Below are 19,616 nucleotides of genomic sequence, written 5' to 3' on the forward strand. Positions count from 1 at the left end.
TTCTATGACATAAATACTCAGGCTGCTTTCATATTTTTCCTGTATTAATGTGGAGTTATAGACTCTTAATTATTAAGACCCACCAAACTTTTTGTAAATGATGACATAATATAAAATGTGAATTTGGCATTTTCTATTTGTAATATTATGATGATAGATTACTGTGTTCTTATTGTGCTCTTGCTCTTAGTGTTTAAGAACCTCAAAAATACTTCCACAACGCTCACTAGCCTTTTATTTTTACACCTCTAATTAGGTAACTCGGCTGGCAAGAGCAAATCAAACTAATAATGTTAGGATGACATTTTTATTACACATAACCAGAAGTCATAACCTAGGGATCCATCTCCTGAGATACCCAGAAGGCTTCTTTGTGCTGAATTAAAAGGGGAAATGTAGAACCACTTATTGGAACTCCTCTCCTGGAGTTTGTAATGATGGGTGTGGACTGCAAATCGAGGTTGCAATTCCGATCTGATTGATTAAATTAGGATAAAGCATTACAGGCCTGCAGACGCTTCACTTGGCATTCTCCCACTCTCCCTGCCCTGCATGACTTAGATGTGTTTAAAACAAATCAATGGGAAGGTGTCATTTAGCAAAGGAAACCTCAAGCAACATGTTTATTTACAGGAGTGTCTCTGAGACTGACTCACGTCGTCCAGGCATTCTGAGAAAATAAAACAGGTATGTAGTTGATGCCCAATGATTTATTTGGAAGGATGACTACCAGCCCAGGAAAATTGCAAAGGAAAACATGGATGGAAAAAGAACATTTGGTGGGACCAGCATTCTCACTGTTGTGTCTTTTTATACATGAGTAGTTTATGACTCGATGGACCACCAAGGCAACTTAATTTTTGTGTGTGATAAAACAAGCCTCTCATGGCAGACATTTTATGAATGTGCATTCCCCACCCCCTTGCCCAGTTTAGCGACTTCTCTATTAGGCAATAGGTCCCATTCATTGTATGATTCTGCCGTACGGGTTTTAGAGCTGTTGCTGGATATTATGTTCTCTACACACACATTTGATTCCTTGTACCGGATCCAGGTCAAATCCAGACAGGATAAGCTGGAGTTGGATAAGCTGGATAAGGTATCGATTTTTTGCAAGAGTAGGACTGTGTTTTGCTAGTCTTTACTTGACTAGCTGGAACTTTTCCCCCCTTTGAAATTCAGGGCTCATATATAGTTGACTATTATATTAGTTCTACACTTATGGTATCGTGCCTCTCCGTTTTTAAGCACTACGTTCAGCATTGGATGCAACTTAGTAGTGCTAGGAAGGAATACGGTGCAGGGTACTTTAGCAATATAACCAGTCTTAACTCAAATTAGTTTCTGGGCAATTTCCTAATCCTTGCAAATAAATTTGTATGACTTTATTGTTTCTGATTATATAAGCAACAGCATTTGCCTCAATGCTGCTTATATAAGCAACAATAGTTGGCCAAGGAAACTATTAATTCCTTTCCCTTCCCAACCAGCCTCGCTCCCCAGCAACAGTACGGATGGGTGGATCAAAACAGTCAAGATGATAGTCACAACCATGAGGTTGAAGCCATTCCTTTTTTTGTGGGTCAATGTGCTGCATACAAAGAAACAAGGCTTTGATTGTACTGCCAGCTTGACCTCTTTGATCCCTCTATGGATGATGCTGACTCACACACACACAATCTAGAAACATTTTTATAATGCCTATACCGTATAGTATTCCCAGGAACAAAGTTAGCCCAGACGTTTTCATGGAAAGAGAAGGAATATCGCTTTTACACCAGCAGCTGCTTATTTATTTATTGCAAATGGCCAGACAAATCCAACATGTATTTAAAATGGGAAGTGGGTGTATAGTTGGAATTTTGTACGGGGGTGAGATGATGTTTGAATCTCATTTTTATCCTTTACCCAAAGGAACGTTGGAAAGAAATTCTGTAAAAGGTTTAGAACTCCATCTGTCTATCATTCTGTCAGCAGAATAACTCTCCAAAAGAACAGAAGCAAATATGTGGCAGGGGAGAAGCTGGAAAAAAAATAGACTGAGTATGAAAATGAACTGGATCAAGTCAGGACATCAAAGAAAGGTCTTCCTCAATGAGCAGAGTGTATAAACCCTTTCCTATATACACACAAAAAAACCACTGATGCAACACAAAGGGAAAGCAGAGGCAACACATATGCAGGTGCCCTAATTAGATGCATACATACATATACAGGTGACACAAGGCCTAATTTAATCCCTAGCATGATAAGCCTCCTATTACCATTGGTTGGGGGGGTGGATTCCAGAAGCCACATTTTGCATGCTACAATACAACACAATAGCAGAGTTGGAAGGGACCTTGGAGGTCTTCTAGTCCAACTCCCTGCCTAGGCAGGAAACCCTAGACCGTTTCAGACAAATGGTTATCCAACATCTTCTTAAAGACTTCCAGTCTTATTTTTAATTCCGTTGTTCAGCTGGAGGGAGAAGTCACTAGCTCAGGGGTGTCAAACACACGGTCCTCGGGCCAGATGTGTCACGTGCTGGCCACTCCCACTCCTGGTTTAGCAAAGGGGGAAAAGTTGTGATGCGTCACGTGATGACAACGTGACACTGCGAGTTTGACACCCCTGCACTAGCTCATAGCATTTCTTATTATCTTCAGCCTTTCAAAGGCAGAAGAAGTGAAGGGAGTCTATTGGTTTGTAAACAATCAAGGAGTAGAAACTTTACTTTACTTTACTTTTATTTGCGCTTATAGACCGCCCCCTCTCCCAAAAGGGACTCGGGGCGGTGTACAGTCCATACAGAAAATAAATCACATAAATAATTAAATAATTAAATAATTACATTGTTAAATAGATGGATATGGAGGAGGTTAAAAAAGAACTGTACGTCTAAGTAAAGTATCTAAAATATAATTTTAAAAAACCCCTAAAAAATCCCATAAGTTAAATTTAAAAACAGTTCCCCTAAAATACCAGTTAAAAATATATCTGCCAGGAGGTAGAAGTTATGCATGTGCCAGGCCAGCTAATCGGAACAGGTATGTCTTCAATTTTTGTCGGAAGGAGCGAAAGTCGGTGGTGGTTCTAATGTCGGGGGGGAGGTCATTCCAGAGGGTTGGGCCCAACACAGAGAAGGCCCTACTCCTTGGTGTCGCCCGTTGGCATTGCCTAGTGGACGGCACCAGGAGAAGCCCCTCCCTGTGAGAGCGAATTGGCCGCAGGGATATGTGTGGGAGGATGCGATCCCGCAGGTAGCTAGGTCCTGTGCCATGGAGCGCTTTGAAGATGGTAATTAAAACCTTGAAACGCACCCGAAAAACCACAGGCAGCCAGTGCAGCTCACGCAGGAGAGGTGTTACGTGGGAGTACCTAGTACTCCCCATGACAGCCCGCGCGGCTGCGTTCTGGACTAGCTGCAGTCTCCGGGCGCATCCCAAGGGAAGCCCCATGTAGAGAGCATTGCAGTAGTCCAGGCGAGACGTCACCAGTGCGTGAGTGACCATGCGTAGGGCATCCCGGTCCAGTAGGGGGCGCAATTGGTGCAACAGGCGAACCTGGTGGAACGCCCCCCTTGCCACGGCTGCCACATGATCGTCCATTGACAGCCGGGCATCTAGGAGGACGCCCAAATTGCGCGCCCGTTCCACGGGGGGCAATTGTTCGCCCCCTATGGCCAGCGATGGAGTCAGCTGGCTGAACCGAGGTGCCGGTAACCACAGCCACTCAGTCTTGGAGGGATTGAGTTTGAGTCTGTTGTCCCCCATCCAGACCCCGACGGCTTCTAAACACCAGGACATCACTTCAACAGCCTCGTTGGGGTGGTTTGGGGTTGAAATGTACAGCTGGGTATCATCAGCGTACAGATGGTACTCAACCCCAAAACCACGGATGATCTCACCCAGTGGCTTCACATATGTGTTGAACAGAAGAGGCGAGAGGACCGACCCCTGTGGCACCCCACAAGTGAGTGGCCTCAGGGTCGACCTCTGCCCTCCTGTCAACACACATTGCGTCCGGTCGGAGAGGTAGGAGCCGAACCACCGCAAGGAGAAACAAGGAGAAAATTTTATGCAAGTGCCCTCTTTGAAAATACTTGATTGCAATTGTCTCCCTTATTTAGTACTTTGTGTCTCTATGTTGCTGATTCAAGATGGTTGATAAAGGCTAGATTGGGAAGTGCTGGTTGCAACCAGAAAGATATAACTATATTTCCATTTTATTTAAAGTTTTACAAATAGAGCAAAGACTAGAATTCAGGTCCTAATTATGGATGGAGGCAGGATAAAAATAAATGAATGAATGAATAAATAAATCTCCTTACATTTTCCACAATGAGTCAACATAAATACTGTGTTTCCCTGAAAATAAGACAGGGTCTTATTTTCTTTTGACCACCAAAATAAGCGCTTGGCTTTAATTTTGGGGAAGTCTTATTATTTTTGAGTTGCAGGAGGCAGCGAGCGTGGTCACCTCAGGGCTGCTGCTGTGTTGCAATATTTTTGGGAAGGGCTTACCTTTGGGGGAGGGCTTATTTTAGTGCATGCGCTCAAAAGCCCAATTGGGTTTATTATCCAGGGAGGTTATTTTCAGAGTAACAGAGTATTTGTCTCATGTGATCTGCTGTCACTAGGGCAGGGGGTGGGAGGTGGGAGGTGATTTTGTTATATTGTACTCTATTAATTTATTTCATTCTTTTGGTTAGTTTTTTATTGTTTTAAATGTGGTTTTATTCCGTAAGTCACCTTTAGTCACCATGGGCGAATAGGCGGCAATATAAATTCAATGAATAAATAAGTAAATAAACAAACAAACAAAAATCAGAGGGAGGTCCATGTACTGGGTCTATTTAGCCATTATTGGTCATGACTCTCAAGAGTCATGATTTCACAAAACACCTCCGATAATGCCTGCCCTCTGCCCTTGAGCAAAACAAGTCCTACTGAGTTCATTGGATTTACACAGTGAAGATTGCATGGTACAAGGGTTGCATTGCTGCTTGTTTCCTATTTAGCTATGTATATCTACCGTATATACTTGAGTATAAGCCGACTCGAGTATAAGCCGAGACCCCTAATTTTACCCCAAAAAACTGGAAAAAGTTATTGACTCGAGTATAAGCCGAGGCTGGGAAATGCAGCAGCTCACTGTAAATTTCAAAAATAAAAATACAGGTAGATAACAATAAAATTGCTAAAAGTGTGTGTGTGTGTGAGTGAGACAGACAGACAGAGGAACAGAGAGAGGGAGAGAGAGAGGGAATCAGAGAGAGACTGACAGAGACGAATCAGAGACGTACTTTTAACTACCTGGCAGCGGCGTTTTGCCTTGGGGGGCTCCTCAGAACATCCCAAGATGCCATCCGGGAAGATGAGGAATGCGAGGGGGGACCCTGCCCCCCCCACTGATAGCCCCCGGAATCATCGCTCACCGCCCAGAATCTCGCCGCTGCTCCACGCCGTGGAAAACAGGCGCGCGCGTACAGCTCGGCAAATTGCAGCCTGGGAGACTTGTCACTCGCCGGGGTTATGCAGAAGCTTCCCTCCGAAGCCCGAGAGGAGGGAGGGAAGCGGGCGCCCGGCACACAGAAGAGCCGCATTAAAATGTTTAAAGAGCCACATTTTTTTTTGTTCACTGGAGTATAAGCCGAAGTGGATTTTTCAGCCCAAAAAGTGGACTGAAAAATTCGGCTTATACTCAAGTATATACGGTATTAATATTGCTGTTTGTTTACTGCTATACTGTCAAGTTTGTATTGATGGAATGTGCGGAAAAATATGACACAGAACAAATTTCCTGCTAAATTGATAGGGTGATTATATCCTAAGTAAGCAAATATTATGTCATACATTATGTCTGAGACTGAGATTTGTACAGCCTGCAGAGCTGGCAATTAGTACCACTGCCGCAAACACCAGCTAGATTAATTTCATAATTGATACTTGTAACACAAGATATTAGCCATTTGAATTTATGGGATTGTACTCATCTGCCCGGAGAAATATAACTCTTCATAATAAGGGGTCAATGTTAGTTCGCCACTATGGTCAATATGATCTCTAGTTTCCAGTTTTAGGAATGCCACTTAATTCTGAGTACAATTATTCAATATTCACAACCATTTTTAACAGTTAATATGTTATACCTATTCACGCAGGTACAATTGAACATCTTAGTAAGGTTTGGATATGCTTTAATATAGTAGTTTGACATTTCCAACTTACATCTGCTTGGTTATAACTTTCATAACCACTAAAATAGAATTGTGTTATTTATTTAATTTTATTCACTTTATTCCTCAATCTATAAACTGTTTCAGTCAAGGCTACTTTGAGCAATGTATAAAAGCTACAGCAGCAATGAGTGCACTTAAATAAAAATAACAAAACATAGCAGACATACAATATATAATTAAACTAAAATTATAATAAATTATAATAGTCCTGGCAAAGAAAACACTCAAGTCCCCACTGATTTCTGGAATAGCCAAGTTCCAGAAGTCCAGAGCATGGATGCCATGTTGTCTCAAGAAGACACATTGATCCAAAGGAAAGAAGGTTACCCATTTTCGTATTCCGTCCTACCCACCACTTGATAGGTGAAGACGTTTAGTAGGTATTTACTGAGAGGACAGTTTGGGTTTGGCAAAATTTATGATAGGCTGTCTTGAAGATAGTCAGACCCTGATCCGTATATGATAACCATCTGGTTATCAAGCCTTCCCAAATTTATTATTCTCCAGATATGATCAATTTTAGCTCCAATAATTCCAAGCCATTCATATCAATATAAACCAATGAAGCTGGAACAATTTTGATGATTCTATTTCTTGCTGTGCCATGGTGGCACAGTGGTTAGAATGCAGTACTGCAGGCTACTTCTGCTGAATGCCAGCTGGCTGCAATTTGGCAGCTCGATTCCGATTGGCTCAAGGTTGACTCAGCCTTCCATCCTTTCGATGTGGGTAAAATGAGGACCCAGATTTTTGGGGGCAATATGCTGACTCTGTAAACTGCTTAGAGAGGGCTATAAAGCACTGTGAAATGGTATATAAGTCTAAGTGCTATTGCTATTTTGCTATTTCTGCTTACTTATTGAATAAATGTTAAATTAAATACTGTCTTCTGATTTTATTCAGGCATTGGAGAAAGAACACGTCTCTCCTACTGAAGCTCTCTCTCCACCTTCACATCGGTTATGTGCAGTCTTGCCATGCTCCCTAGTATGGTCAGTATTTGACAACTGAGGGAAGCCTTCCCAATCTTTAAAAACAATTAATCTCATGCAACAAAATATCAAATATTGTTTTTCTAAATGACCAAGTTGGTGTATCTATTGCAAATTGGTTAAAGTGTAAATACACTTTAAGAAAAGATTTTTTTAAAAAAATAACTTTTCAAAATTTAAAGATTGAAGTAGCTCAGTTTGGCTGATTAATATCTGAAAGTATTTACTGGGGCCATAAAATTTGAGCACTTTGGGACATCTTGACATTTTGGCTACACTGCCAGAAAGAAATTTGTGACAGTAATAAAGAGCTAAAATATGCAAGAAAGAAATTGATTTTTTTGGGGGGGGCAGGATGGTATTGTGGGTATTTATGCATAGATAAATGTATTTTACACTTTACTGTTAATTTAAACCTGGGTATGGACAGCAGGCTAAAGAAGGACTGTTAATTTTCAAATAACCTGTTTGCTAATTGCTTTCATCCCTGGTCAATTGGTTTCTGCACTATGCACTCTAAAGATAGCTCCAAATGAATGTGTTTGGGGAATGAGAGGTAATTAATGCAAGCAGGCATCCTTAGCTGAGGTTTGGAAGGCAGGAAAAGTCTAAATTGTGCACTCTCTGGATTTGATCTTGTTAAGTTTGCTTTCTGTTTGCTTGGGCCCTTCTGCTGTAGCCTGCCAGCCAGGTTTCTGCAAGTGTCAAAGCAAGGCTATATCAGTAGCACCCGAGCATCCAATTTTGACCCAGATGATAAAAGTTTTCAAACGGTAACAACAGTGAAGATGCATCACAATAGACTGTGTAACTATAATGAATTTACAGCCTTCCTTTTCACTTTCTCTGCCTTACCTGGGTCCAAAAAGGCTGCCATTATTGTCATTGGTTACGGCACTGGCTTTTTCTGAGCATTTTCTTTCCTTCTTTCTTTTGTTTTCCATTGGACTTCTTCAGAAACATTTGCCTGGCATGCCTTGGCCCACATATTTTTTTTCCTTTTAAACAGAAAAAACAATGTGTTTTCTTTTTCTATGGGGGTTCTCTTCCCCCTCCCCCCCCTCTCCTCTCCTTTGCATGGAGTGGCAATCCCAGACTTTGATCACCTTGAAGGAAAATGGCAGCAATGAAAGAAAAATTGGAAAGCAGTCATCCATTTTATAAGGTGACATGGTTTGATTTATTCCAAGCTTAAAAGAGGCAAAAGAAACACCAGCAGCTGACCTGTAAGTTATTTAAAGAGTTGTCCTCAACCTAACAACTGAAGAAAAGTGTGGAGGCAATATATGCGCATGTTGGTCAATATATTGGATATAGCCAATAGCAATTATATTACTATACACCATGGAGAGGAGAAGGGATCAATTCTCAAATAATAAAATATGAGTATTAGAAGGTGCCAGTTTAGCCAACAAATGCATTTCTTCCATCGTCACAGAAATGAAACACTGTGTTATATCCCTAGATCTGTGATGGCGAATCTATGACATGCATGCCAGAAGTGGCATGCAGAGCCCTCTCTGTGGGCAGGCGTGCTGTCACTAGCTGCTGTTCTGGTTTCCAGCATGCACATGTGTGCCGGCCAGCTGAGCTTGCGCCCCTTCCTGGATCGGGATGCTCTATGCACAGTCACTCATGCCCCCGTCCTTTCTCGCCTGGACTACTGCAATGCTCTCTACATGGGGCTGCCCTTGAAGAGCACCCGGAGGCTTCAGCTTGTCCAGAATGCGGCCGCGCGGGTTATCATGGGGGTATCTAAGTGCTCCATGTTACACCCTTTTTAGGCGGCCTGCACTGGTTGCCGGTTGTTTTCCAGGTGCGATTCAAGGTACTAATTATGACCTTTAAAGCGCTCCATGGCTTAGGCCCAGGGTACTTGCGAGACCACCTACTGCCACCAGTAGCCTCCCACCGTCCAGTGCGATCACACAGAGTTGGCCTCCTCAGGGTGCCGTTGGCCAGACAGTGTCGGCTAGCGACCCCCAGGGCGAGAGCCTTCTCTGTGGGAGGGCCTTCCCTCTGGAATGAGCTTCCCCCGGAGCTTCGCATAATCCCCGACCTCCGGTCCTTCCGACGTGCCCTAAAAAGTTTGCTTTTCCAGCAAGCCAGCCTGGCCTGTTAATTTTATCTAATTTTTAAAATGTTAGTGTTATATTAATTCGGTTTTTTTCTTGGATTGTTTCTAATTTTCTTTTAAGTTTTGTAATACGTTTTTTTTATGCTGTACGCCGCCCTGAGTCCTTTGGGAGAAGGGTGGCATATAAATCCAATGAAACAAACAAACAAAACAAACATCTTCGTGCGTGCCGGAGCCCCAGAAACCCAAAGACCAGTTGGATAGTGCGCATGCACCTGCCTGAAACCAGAATACAAATTTCTGGGGCTCCGGTGCACACACACATGTCCTCCATCACTGCCCTAGATCAAACTATTTATCTCATTAACTGGCAGAGAATCCACTATGAAAGCTGGCTTATCTGGCTGGGGAAAGATCTCAAGCATAGTCTGCCTGCTGCCTGCCAGCCTGCCTGCCTACCTATCTTGTCTGTCTGTCTGTCTGTCATCTACCTATCCTATTATGATAATGTCACAAGATATACCAAAAGCAGAAACATCTCCATAAAACCATGACTTATACTTCCTCACAGCATATTTTTCACCACCCACCACCTTCTTAATATTGAATATATTTTAGACATATTACTGAGATTGTGTGTCTCTCCTTCTCTCCTTCTCTGCCCTTCCTCTACCAGTACCCAAACCTAACAATGGTGCATTTGTTTGCTATCTGCTATAGGATTTTAATGGGGAGCCTCTTACCAGTCATATGAGGGAGCTGCCTAGAGGTAGTTTATAGTTTACTAAAAGGTCACTGTAAGAAAAGCATGCTGGAGAGTAAAGGAAATACATCATTTAGAAATGTGTTGGTCTTTTAAACACTGCAATCTTGATAAATGCAAATGAAGAAAAGAACTGATGTCATTTTCTCAGTGTAAAGTGAGAGAGAGAGAGAAAGAAAGGGTTGGCTGGGCAAATACTTGGTCACTGAAGAAAGTAATTTCAAGTAACAGCTTTCTATCCCAGACCTGGTTATCTGTCCCAACAATGTTCTCCATTGTCAAAAATGCCCTGTCGCATCTGGTTGGCCTGCAAACAAGAATAATTTTCTTGCTGCATTGCAACTGTCCCAACAAAGCAATAAATTTAATTCTCCCAGCTTGTTCCTGCTGTAGGCCCATCACTGCCCATCCTGTAGTGAGGGGGGAGGAGGTCATCGTCTAAGAAGATGGGTATTCAAGAAATACATTCTCTTTAGGAAATGATGCAGATGAGGAAAATAAAGTGATGCCCCTTTCTAAGCCCAAGATACAGAGAATTGGCCACCACAATGCCCTTTCATAGGGAGCAAGGCAGAAGGTCTTCATTATTCTCTTTGGGCTCCTTGAAACCTAGAGCAAAACGTACAGAGAAGAGAGATAACGAAGAACTAGCCTAATTCAGTATAATGCAGCTGGCTAAGCTAGAGGGGTCTTCAGAGGAGAGAGATGCTAAAAAGAACTCACGGTTAGCTCTTTTCCCTTGGTACCCAAGAAGGCAAAACAACGAAATACAGAAATCCAAAGAAAGGGGGGAAAAAAACCAGAAAAGAAGTAGAAATGATAGAGGGAATCTTGATCCCCTAGTAATATTTTACTAAAGAAGAGATTTCGCCCACTCTGTTGTTCAATGTGAAAAATGGAAAATAAATATATATACAATAGCTGTCTTCAGATTTGCCTAACTAGTTCTATACCGGGAAGTGAATGTCAAGTTTACTGCACATCAAGAAATATGGTATATTTATGCATTATTCTCAAATGCTATTCTTGAATATAGGGTTTTGAAATATATAAATAAGAAGCATAGATAGAATGCCAAATGCTAAGCATTATATAGGATTATCTAGGTATACAGCAAACAAAATATTGGGATTTTTAACAGGCTTTTATTGTATTCTTGGAATCAAACTTATTCCATACCTTGTGGAAATTTAAAACAATGAATAATAGATTATATGGAGCTAGGCAGGAGAACACCTAGCTAACCTTAGGCTGATCACAAAAAGCCCATACTTGTTTAGAACTTGGGTTGGAGACTCTCAGAAGATTCTATCACTGAAGGCAAATTGGGAAGTTGACAACATCCTGAGATGCAGAGGCAAACTAGCTCTGCTGTGGCCAAAAAAAAAAAAAAAACACCTCACAATATGGGCAAATGATATATATGTGAAGTTATAAAGAGTTAAACATACAAAGTAGATTTAAATTTAATACAATGACCAACATTCAGCATATCAAAAAGGCATAACAAAAAGATAAAATGGATAAAGTTAGTGGTATGATTCTAGATGACAAATTTATCATGTGCACTGGTTATTACAGCATTTTTCACTTCAGCAACACAAAATTTGGCTGCTGTTGCTGATAGTACGAGTCAGAAAGAAGAGTATAATATAGAAATAGCAATAGCAATAGCAATAGCACTTATATACTGCTTCACAATGCTTTACATCCCTCTCTAAGCGGTTTACAGAGCCAGCATATTGCTCCCAACAATCTGGGTCCTTATTTTACTGACCTCGGAAGGATGGAAGGCTGAGTCAACCTTGAGGCGGTGAGAATTGAACTCCTGGCAGTCGGCAGAATAGCCTGCAGTACTGCATTCTAACCACTGCGGCACCACATTATACTTCTTGCAGTAGGAGTAGTATATCATTCTTTCCCAGATCCCAGTAAAATTTGCCATGAAACAGTATTTGTTGGATGGTTTCTATTTCCCCAGAATTCTGTGGGAGATTATTCTATTAGTGGGAGTTTGGTGAATCTACCTCTAACAATGCCAATAAGACTCCTTGGTGTCTACCAGAGGTGGGTTACTCCTGGTTTGGCCTTGATTGGGCAAACCAGTAGTGGTGGCGACAGGAGGCTCCACCCACATGCCTGGACGCTTCTGTACATGCACAGAAGCATCGCGCTCATGTGTGAGTGCATGCGCGAGCACAAGCGAACCGGTAGCGCTAGGATTTGCAACCCACCTCTGGTGCCTACCTCTTAAAAAAAAACTTTCTTCCATAACGTAGGGAAGGTTAAAGTATATAAATAGACTGCAGATTTCTATGTGCTTTTTTCGAACAGGATTCTGCTGTTCCAGGAGAAGGTGCTAACTTTTATTTGGTGTTCTGCATACTTCACCCTTTGAAGAACAATCCTTTCTGTTTTGCCAAAATTGGAAAATAGAAGCCAATCAATAGTGATCCCAGAGACTCTCAGTCTCTGATTTGCTGCTAATATCTATTGTGAGGCATGACTCTCCTTCAAACTTAGCAGAACCAGGAGGTTATAGAAGAATGCTATCTTCTACAAATTTGTTATAATTAATTGACATGGCCTCATGTTTATTTTGGACACTCCTATCTCAAGCCTAACTACTCTGTTGAGGACTCACTTACAGCTGCCAATATGGGCTTTGGTTTGTATAGGCTCAAGCATATTTGGCTTCATGTATAGTTGTATCTGTGCTCAACTTACAATTTGAGCAAGAGTTTTAGCCTCAAACAATTTTAGGGCTGCTAGTATTAATTCCTTTCCTTTGGTGGAAAAGAAACTCTTACTAGCCATTGGAGGTTTTGAAGCTGTTTGGGCAATGTGTTCCTGATAGGTTTCCAAATCCCCTGGGCATGGAAAACAAATCCCAAATCTTTAAAGGTAAGCACCTGTTTGATTTAATTTCCATTTATTATCCAATTGCACCGCTGTGGTTTCCTCGCAAATGCCAGTACTTTTGATTTTTAATAATTCACTTTGCTGAATTGGATTATGGCTTTCACGACCTTTTTAAATCCAATGGGAGTGCACAACATGACTACTGCATTGCCCACATGGAAGAAGGATTCTAAATTTGGCCGTTTTTAGGAGCATGGAAATTGGAATTATTTAGGCAACTGGACATAAAGCTGATGTAGAAATTATACAGAGCTGAAACCCTCAAACCGCAGGAGATTTTACAAACAAATGTGTATATAGCACATATATACCTACCTTTTCCTTTCAGGGTAAATCCTGGAGTGCATATAAAGTATGTGTGTGTCTATATACACAAACATATACCGTATTTTTCAGGGTATAAGACGCACATTAGTTTTTGGGGAGGAAAACAAGGAAAAAAATTCTACCTCTACCTATTAGCATCCATCGGTATTCATCTGGCTAGCATCCTTGCAACAAATAGCAAACAACCTGGTAAGCTTCAGCACGTTATGGTAGCTTGATTCAGCATGAGCAGCTAATTGGCGGTTGGATTGGCCTCCCAGAATATCACCAATCAGCTGTTCCAGGTCGCCACAGCCCATCACCGCCACCACGCGCCATGTTGTTGGCCTCTGAATACTCCATTTTAGACTCGTTCCAGGCTGCCAGGATCACCACAGTACATCGCCACCCATTGCCGCCTCCGCGTGTCGCATTTCCAGCCTCCACACACTGTGGTTTTGGCCTCCATACACCTCGTTTTTGGCCTCTGCATGTCATGTTTTTGGTGGTTCCAGGCAGCACTGATCCCCGCTTCCTGGAATCACCCCAAAATGCGATAAATGGTGGCAAAAATGGGGCATGCAGAGGCCAAAAACACGAGGCACGGAGGTCCAAAAGGCAAGGCACAGAAGCAGCGATGTGCTGTGGCAATCCACGCAACCTGGAGCAGGTCTAAAACAAAGCATTTGGAGGCCGAAAACGTGATGTGTGGAGGCCGAAAACAGATGAAGGATGTGGGCTGGCAGATGGGCAGGGCTTCAGCAACATTTGGTGTATAAGATGCACCCAAATTTTCACCCTCTTTTAGGAATTAAAAAGTGTGTCTTATACTCCAAAAAATACGATACATATACACATACACATATGTGCATATGTACATGTATGTGTATATGTATGTATATGTTCATGTGTATATATACCATTCACTATATCTCTCCATCTCTCTCTCTATGCTTCTACAACATTCATGGGATGCTTCATTAATTGCCCTTTGTTCTTCAAAGACTCATGTTCATCTCCTGAGTTTCTGATCAACTCTAACCATTTCCTCTTAGCCCATTCACTTATTGTTTGTTTTGCAATTTGATCCTTATTCATTCTCTCTGTACAATCAAACCACCTCAAAGTATTTCTTTGACACTGGTCATTCACTTCTGCATTTAATTCACATCCATTAACACCATTCATGTCACTTTTTAAGTATGCTATTCTTAAGTATACTTCCTAAGTACACTATTCCTACTGCATTTAACATTATTTTTGTTTCTCCTGACCCAACTTTGACTGTGCTATGCAGTTTAATAGGGGCTACTTTCAAAGCAGATACATCTCCAAACACCTCCCTGAATTTTTAAGAACTTTTTCAGTACATTAGAAGTTCTGACGTTTTTCTTATGCATCTGGCTCTAGTCAGTCTTAGGGGACACAGCTTTGTTTTATTCCTTTCTTGATGTTGTATTATTTGATGAACATTCCATTTATTCTCAAGGCTGCTTTACCCCTACCCTATGCAGCTCTCCTTACATTGATTAATCAACATTCAATTGCAATTCACATAAAACATTCCATAGTTCGAGCCCATTCGCTAAATCAACAAACATGGATTAAACGTTCTCATTTTCATACATTTCTCAGTGACCTGATGAAGTGTAAGATTCTAATCTGCATACTCCATGCTCAACGTAAAACTGTACTGCATTTCCTCAGATGTACTCGTTAACACTTCTTGTATCTTTTTAATCAGAACTCTGCCATACACTTTCCCAGGTACACTTAATATATAGTACTGATATCCTTGTGGTTTTTGCGTTCACTCTTATCCCTTTGTATAAAGAACCAAGAATGGTATTTTTTCCAATTGTGAGGCACAAATACAGCTACTATATGTATGAAACCATTTTCATAGTCACTTTATAAGCAAACTTCAGTTATATTTTAATATTTTTCAGTTATACCATTTAAACCTGAAATCTCACCATTTTTATTTATTCATTTCTATACCACCAAAATATATATAATAATATGATATATAATTATATTATAATATAATAATATGATATGATATGATATGAAATGACATGATATAATAATATAATGTAATGTAATGTAATGTAATGTAATGCAATGCAATGCAATGCAATGCAATGCAAAGCAATGCAATGCAATGCAAAGCAATGCAATGCAATGCAAAGCAATGCAATGCAATGCAAAGCAATGCAATGCAATGCAAAGCAATGCAATGCAATGCAAAGCAAAGCAATGCAAAGCAATGCAATGCAAAGCAATGCAATGCAATGCAAAGCAATGCAAAGCAATGCAAAGCTATGCAATGCAAAGCTATGCTATGCAAAGCTATGCTATGCAAAGCAATGCTATGCTATGCTATGCAAAGCAATGCTATGCTATGCTATGCTATGCTATGCTATGCTATGCTATACTATACTATACTATACTATACTATACTATACTATACTATACTACACTACACTACAATACAATACAATACAATACAATACAATACAATACAATACAATACAATATAATATAATGCCAAGGTAGCAACTCAAGGTAACAAACGTATCCAACATATCTTCCTCCTCCTTTTTCCCCACAATGACCTTGTGAAGTGAGTTGGGTTGAGAGAGAGTGACTAGCCCAAAGTATCTGGCCCATTGACATTCATGGCTAAGGTAGGATTAGAACTCTCAGTCTCCTATTTTCTAGGCTGTTACAACAACTACTAGACCAAACTGACTGTTCGTTTTTCAATATTCCCACAGCACTTATGGCCTCCTTTTCATAACTTTTTCTTGGAACTAATATTTATAATATTCATTCCAAATCCCTCTTTGCCATCATGATTATCCCCATATAAATCTCTAAACTGCTCCCTACTGCCTTTTCTCACGTCTATAAAACCCAAATAATTGCATTGCTTTTATTCTAAATCCCATTCTGTCTGCTGGTGGCTCATGTTTATCTTTTTTCACCAGTTTTCAAAAGCATTTTATTTCCATCAAAGTGCTCTAAACATAGTCCTTGATTTATGACAATAATTGGACCAGAATTTCTATTATAAGTCAATGTGGTGTTAAAGCAAGCGATCATGTGACTGGACCCAATTTTATGACCAATTTAACCATAGTCATTAAGCAAATTACATGCTCATTAAGTGAATCCAGCTTCACCAATTGACACTTTTTGTTGGAAACTGAGGGGGAAGGTGGCAAATTGCCATCATATGACCACAGTTTGTGACCCCCATCATAAATGCAAGCTAGTAGCCAAGTCCTGAGATTGTGATCACGTGATCACTGGTGCAATGGTCATAAGTAACTTTGAATTGGTGTTAAACAAATTATCATATGTCAAGGATTAGTATGTGCTTGCTCTCCTTCTTTAATTGTTGCACTCTTTAACTACCATATTTTTCGGAGTATAAGGCACACCTTTTTCCCTCAAAAAAGAGGCTGAAAATCTGGGTGCATCTTATACACTGAATACAGCATTTTTTGCCTCCCGAAACTCCACCCCCTTCACCAAAATGGCCGTGCATAGCTTTTAGGGTGCTTTCAGAGAGCTCCTGGGGGCTGAGGAGGGCAGAAATGAGCAAAAAAATGGGCCGTTTTTTGCTCAATTTTGCCCCAGCCCCCAAAAGCACTCTATAAGCTATCCATGCCCTTTTTTTGACAAAAAAACGGCCCCGTTTCTACAAAAAAGTGGATGTTTTTGCTCATTTATGCCCCGCCCCCCACCTCCCATGAGCACTCTACAAGCCTCCTAAAGGCTATTCATGCCCTTTTTTGAAAAAAAAAACCAGGCCCATTTTCACAAAAAAATGGGCTGTTTTGGGGAGGTTTGCAGAGTGCAAAAACTTTTTTTTAAATTTGCCTCTTCAAAACCTTGGTGCGTCTTATACTCTGGTGCGTCTTATATTCCGAAAAATACGGTATATTGTACCCTTTTTTCTGTCTTTGTATGAGAGACTCTATCTGTCTCTACTTACTTTTTGCAGCCATCATAATCTTATGCATGACACAGCAAACAAAACTGTTCTATCAATCCAGTTTCGTGTTAGCATTTCTGACATGGCAGGATATTGAGCAATCTGAGCAATCTGAATGTAGAATTAAAAATAATAATAAAGGGCATGAATTTAAAAAAAGTATCCACAATACTGTCTGATCAATTCATTCAGGTGGTTCAAGGACTACATAGCAGAATGCAAAAGTATGGAAGTAGAAGTATGGAAGAAAAATAACTATTTAGTACACGGGTGTCAAATTCATGGTGTCACATTGCCATCATGTGGCATTTTGTGACTTTTTCCCTTCACGGAGCTGGGGTGGGCGTGGCCTGCGTGTGACACATCTGGCCCACAGGCCACCACTTTGACACTCCTGATTTAGCATAATCCTTGAACAAAAAATGAAATAAAAAATAACTTTGCATGTTCTTTTTCCTGACTGTTGAGTCTATTAAATGAAGTATTGATCTAGTATGTGTCAGGCCTGGAAACCATCTTTTGCATTGGGCCTTCAGGCCTGCCAAATTTAATGCTGTGGGAAATTGGGAGGATTATATGGAATGTGAGAGATATAGTCAAAATAACATTCCTTTTTCAGAGAGTCAAGGACCTGGAGTGGTGTGTCTGGGAGGCATCTCCAGTTGGGACGGTGCCTGATTGGACCATGTGATGGACATGTGGGTGCTGGGCAGGGAATTGAACTTTAATTTGGGTGGGGAGAACCTGGAAGCTTTCAGATTCAGGTTTTCGCAGATGCACCAATATAACATCTCTAATAAAATGGAACTTTGAGGAAACGCAAGCCTCAGATTCTTCTCTTATTAGGGGCGTTACTTGGAACCCTGATATTAACCCGAATCCCCATTAAAAACTTCAACCAGCTTCCCCAAACCCCAGTGTGCTGTCCTGGGTCCTGGGTCCTGAGCCCTGAACATCGACCCAAAGTTGGGCACCGCAGAGACTCAGTGAAGATGGAGGATGACATTATGGAAATTAGAAAACTTCTTAAGGGCATGGTTAATTACTTTTGGACCTCACAGGTTTGCCATTCACAGCCCTGCCAATGACCAGTCTCTGTACAATGAACAGATCTGCCCTCTCACCTTCTGAAATAAACTTAGTAACTTCCAAAAGAGAGAAATGTACCCAGAAAAATGGCAGGTCTATAAAAGGCCTGGCATAAACCCCTCAGTAGCGAATGGAAATATGCCCATATTTTCTGTGAGCTTTGAATCAGACATCAAGTGACAATAGAGGTCCATGACTGTAGCATTTAGATAAAAATATTAGCTGCAGAATTCTGCTAAATTAATCCAGCTCCTTTTGATTATTGATGTCCTACTGTTTCCTGCCTGAAACAATATACACGAAGCATCAGTCATTTTATAAATTATTCATTCACAGTTATTTTGGCAGCACTGTCTTTCCATTTATCAACTGATAAATGTACAGGAGATAAGGAGGGTAATTTTATAGCCTCTTGACATTTACCCTTGACATGATTTCCATATTAAATAAGGCAAAATTACTAATGATGTTTCTCTTCAAATATTTTGAAGTCAGCATCGCAAAACAGTGTTACTGTATAATCACTCAGCTTTCATGGGTTTTGGTAGAAGATTATATATACAGCCAAGACTGCAAGTTTGTTTTGAAGAGACCCTACTAGAGCCCCAAATGTACATAATATGATATATAATATGTATCATACAAACATGAAAGTTGGAAGTAAATACAGTAATAGGGATTTTATTGTATAATACTATCCTACCGTAGTCTAGCCAAATTAAATGTCCTTGTTCTGGCCCGAGTTACACTGGCAGGGACCCATATAGTCTGTTTATTGCACAGCTTTGCAGTGACAATGGTCCTCCAACAATGACAACAAAGCTCCACCCCACTTTCTTTCCCTGAGTCACCCACAGACAATACCACCCAATCCCATAATCTAGATCCAAAGCTGACAACAAGGCAAGGAGAAAGTCCACATAACCAAAATTTGAAGTCCAAAAATCAAGGCCCGAGGCTCAGAAAACACAAAGCAAAATTCAAGCTCCATGAGCAAGGTCCACAAAGCAAGATCCATGATTCAGAGTTCACAAGTCAAAACGCAATCCAGAGTCCACAAAACAGAGTTCACAAAAGCCAGAGAAATGTGCACTGAAGAAAACACTGGTTCACAGCAAACTCCTCTTCCCCTTGCATCTGGCAAAATCACCTCACACCAGGTGTTCCTCGTGAGGGGCTGCCTCCTTATGGGCAACCTTGCAAACCTCCTCTGTACTTTGCTCTGCTCCTCTCTCTGT

The sequence above is a fragment of the Natrix helvetica genome (genome assembly GCF_964273705.1).
Source record: "Natrix helvetica genome assembly, chromosome: 4".
Classification (NCBI taxonomy): Eukaryota; Metazoa; Chordata; class Lepidosauria; order Squamata; family Natricidae; genus Natrix; species Natrix helvetica.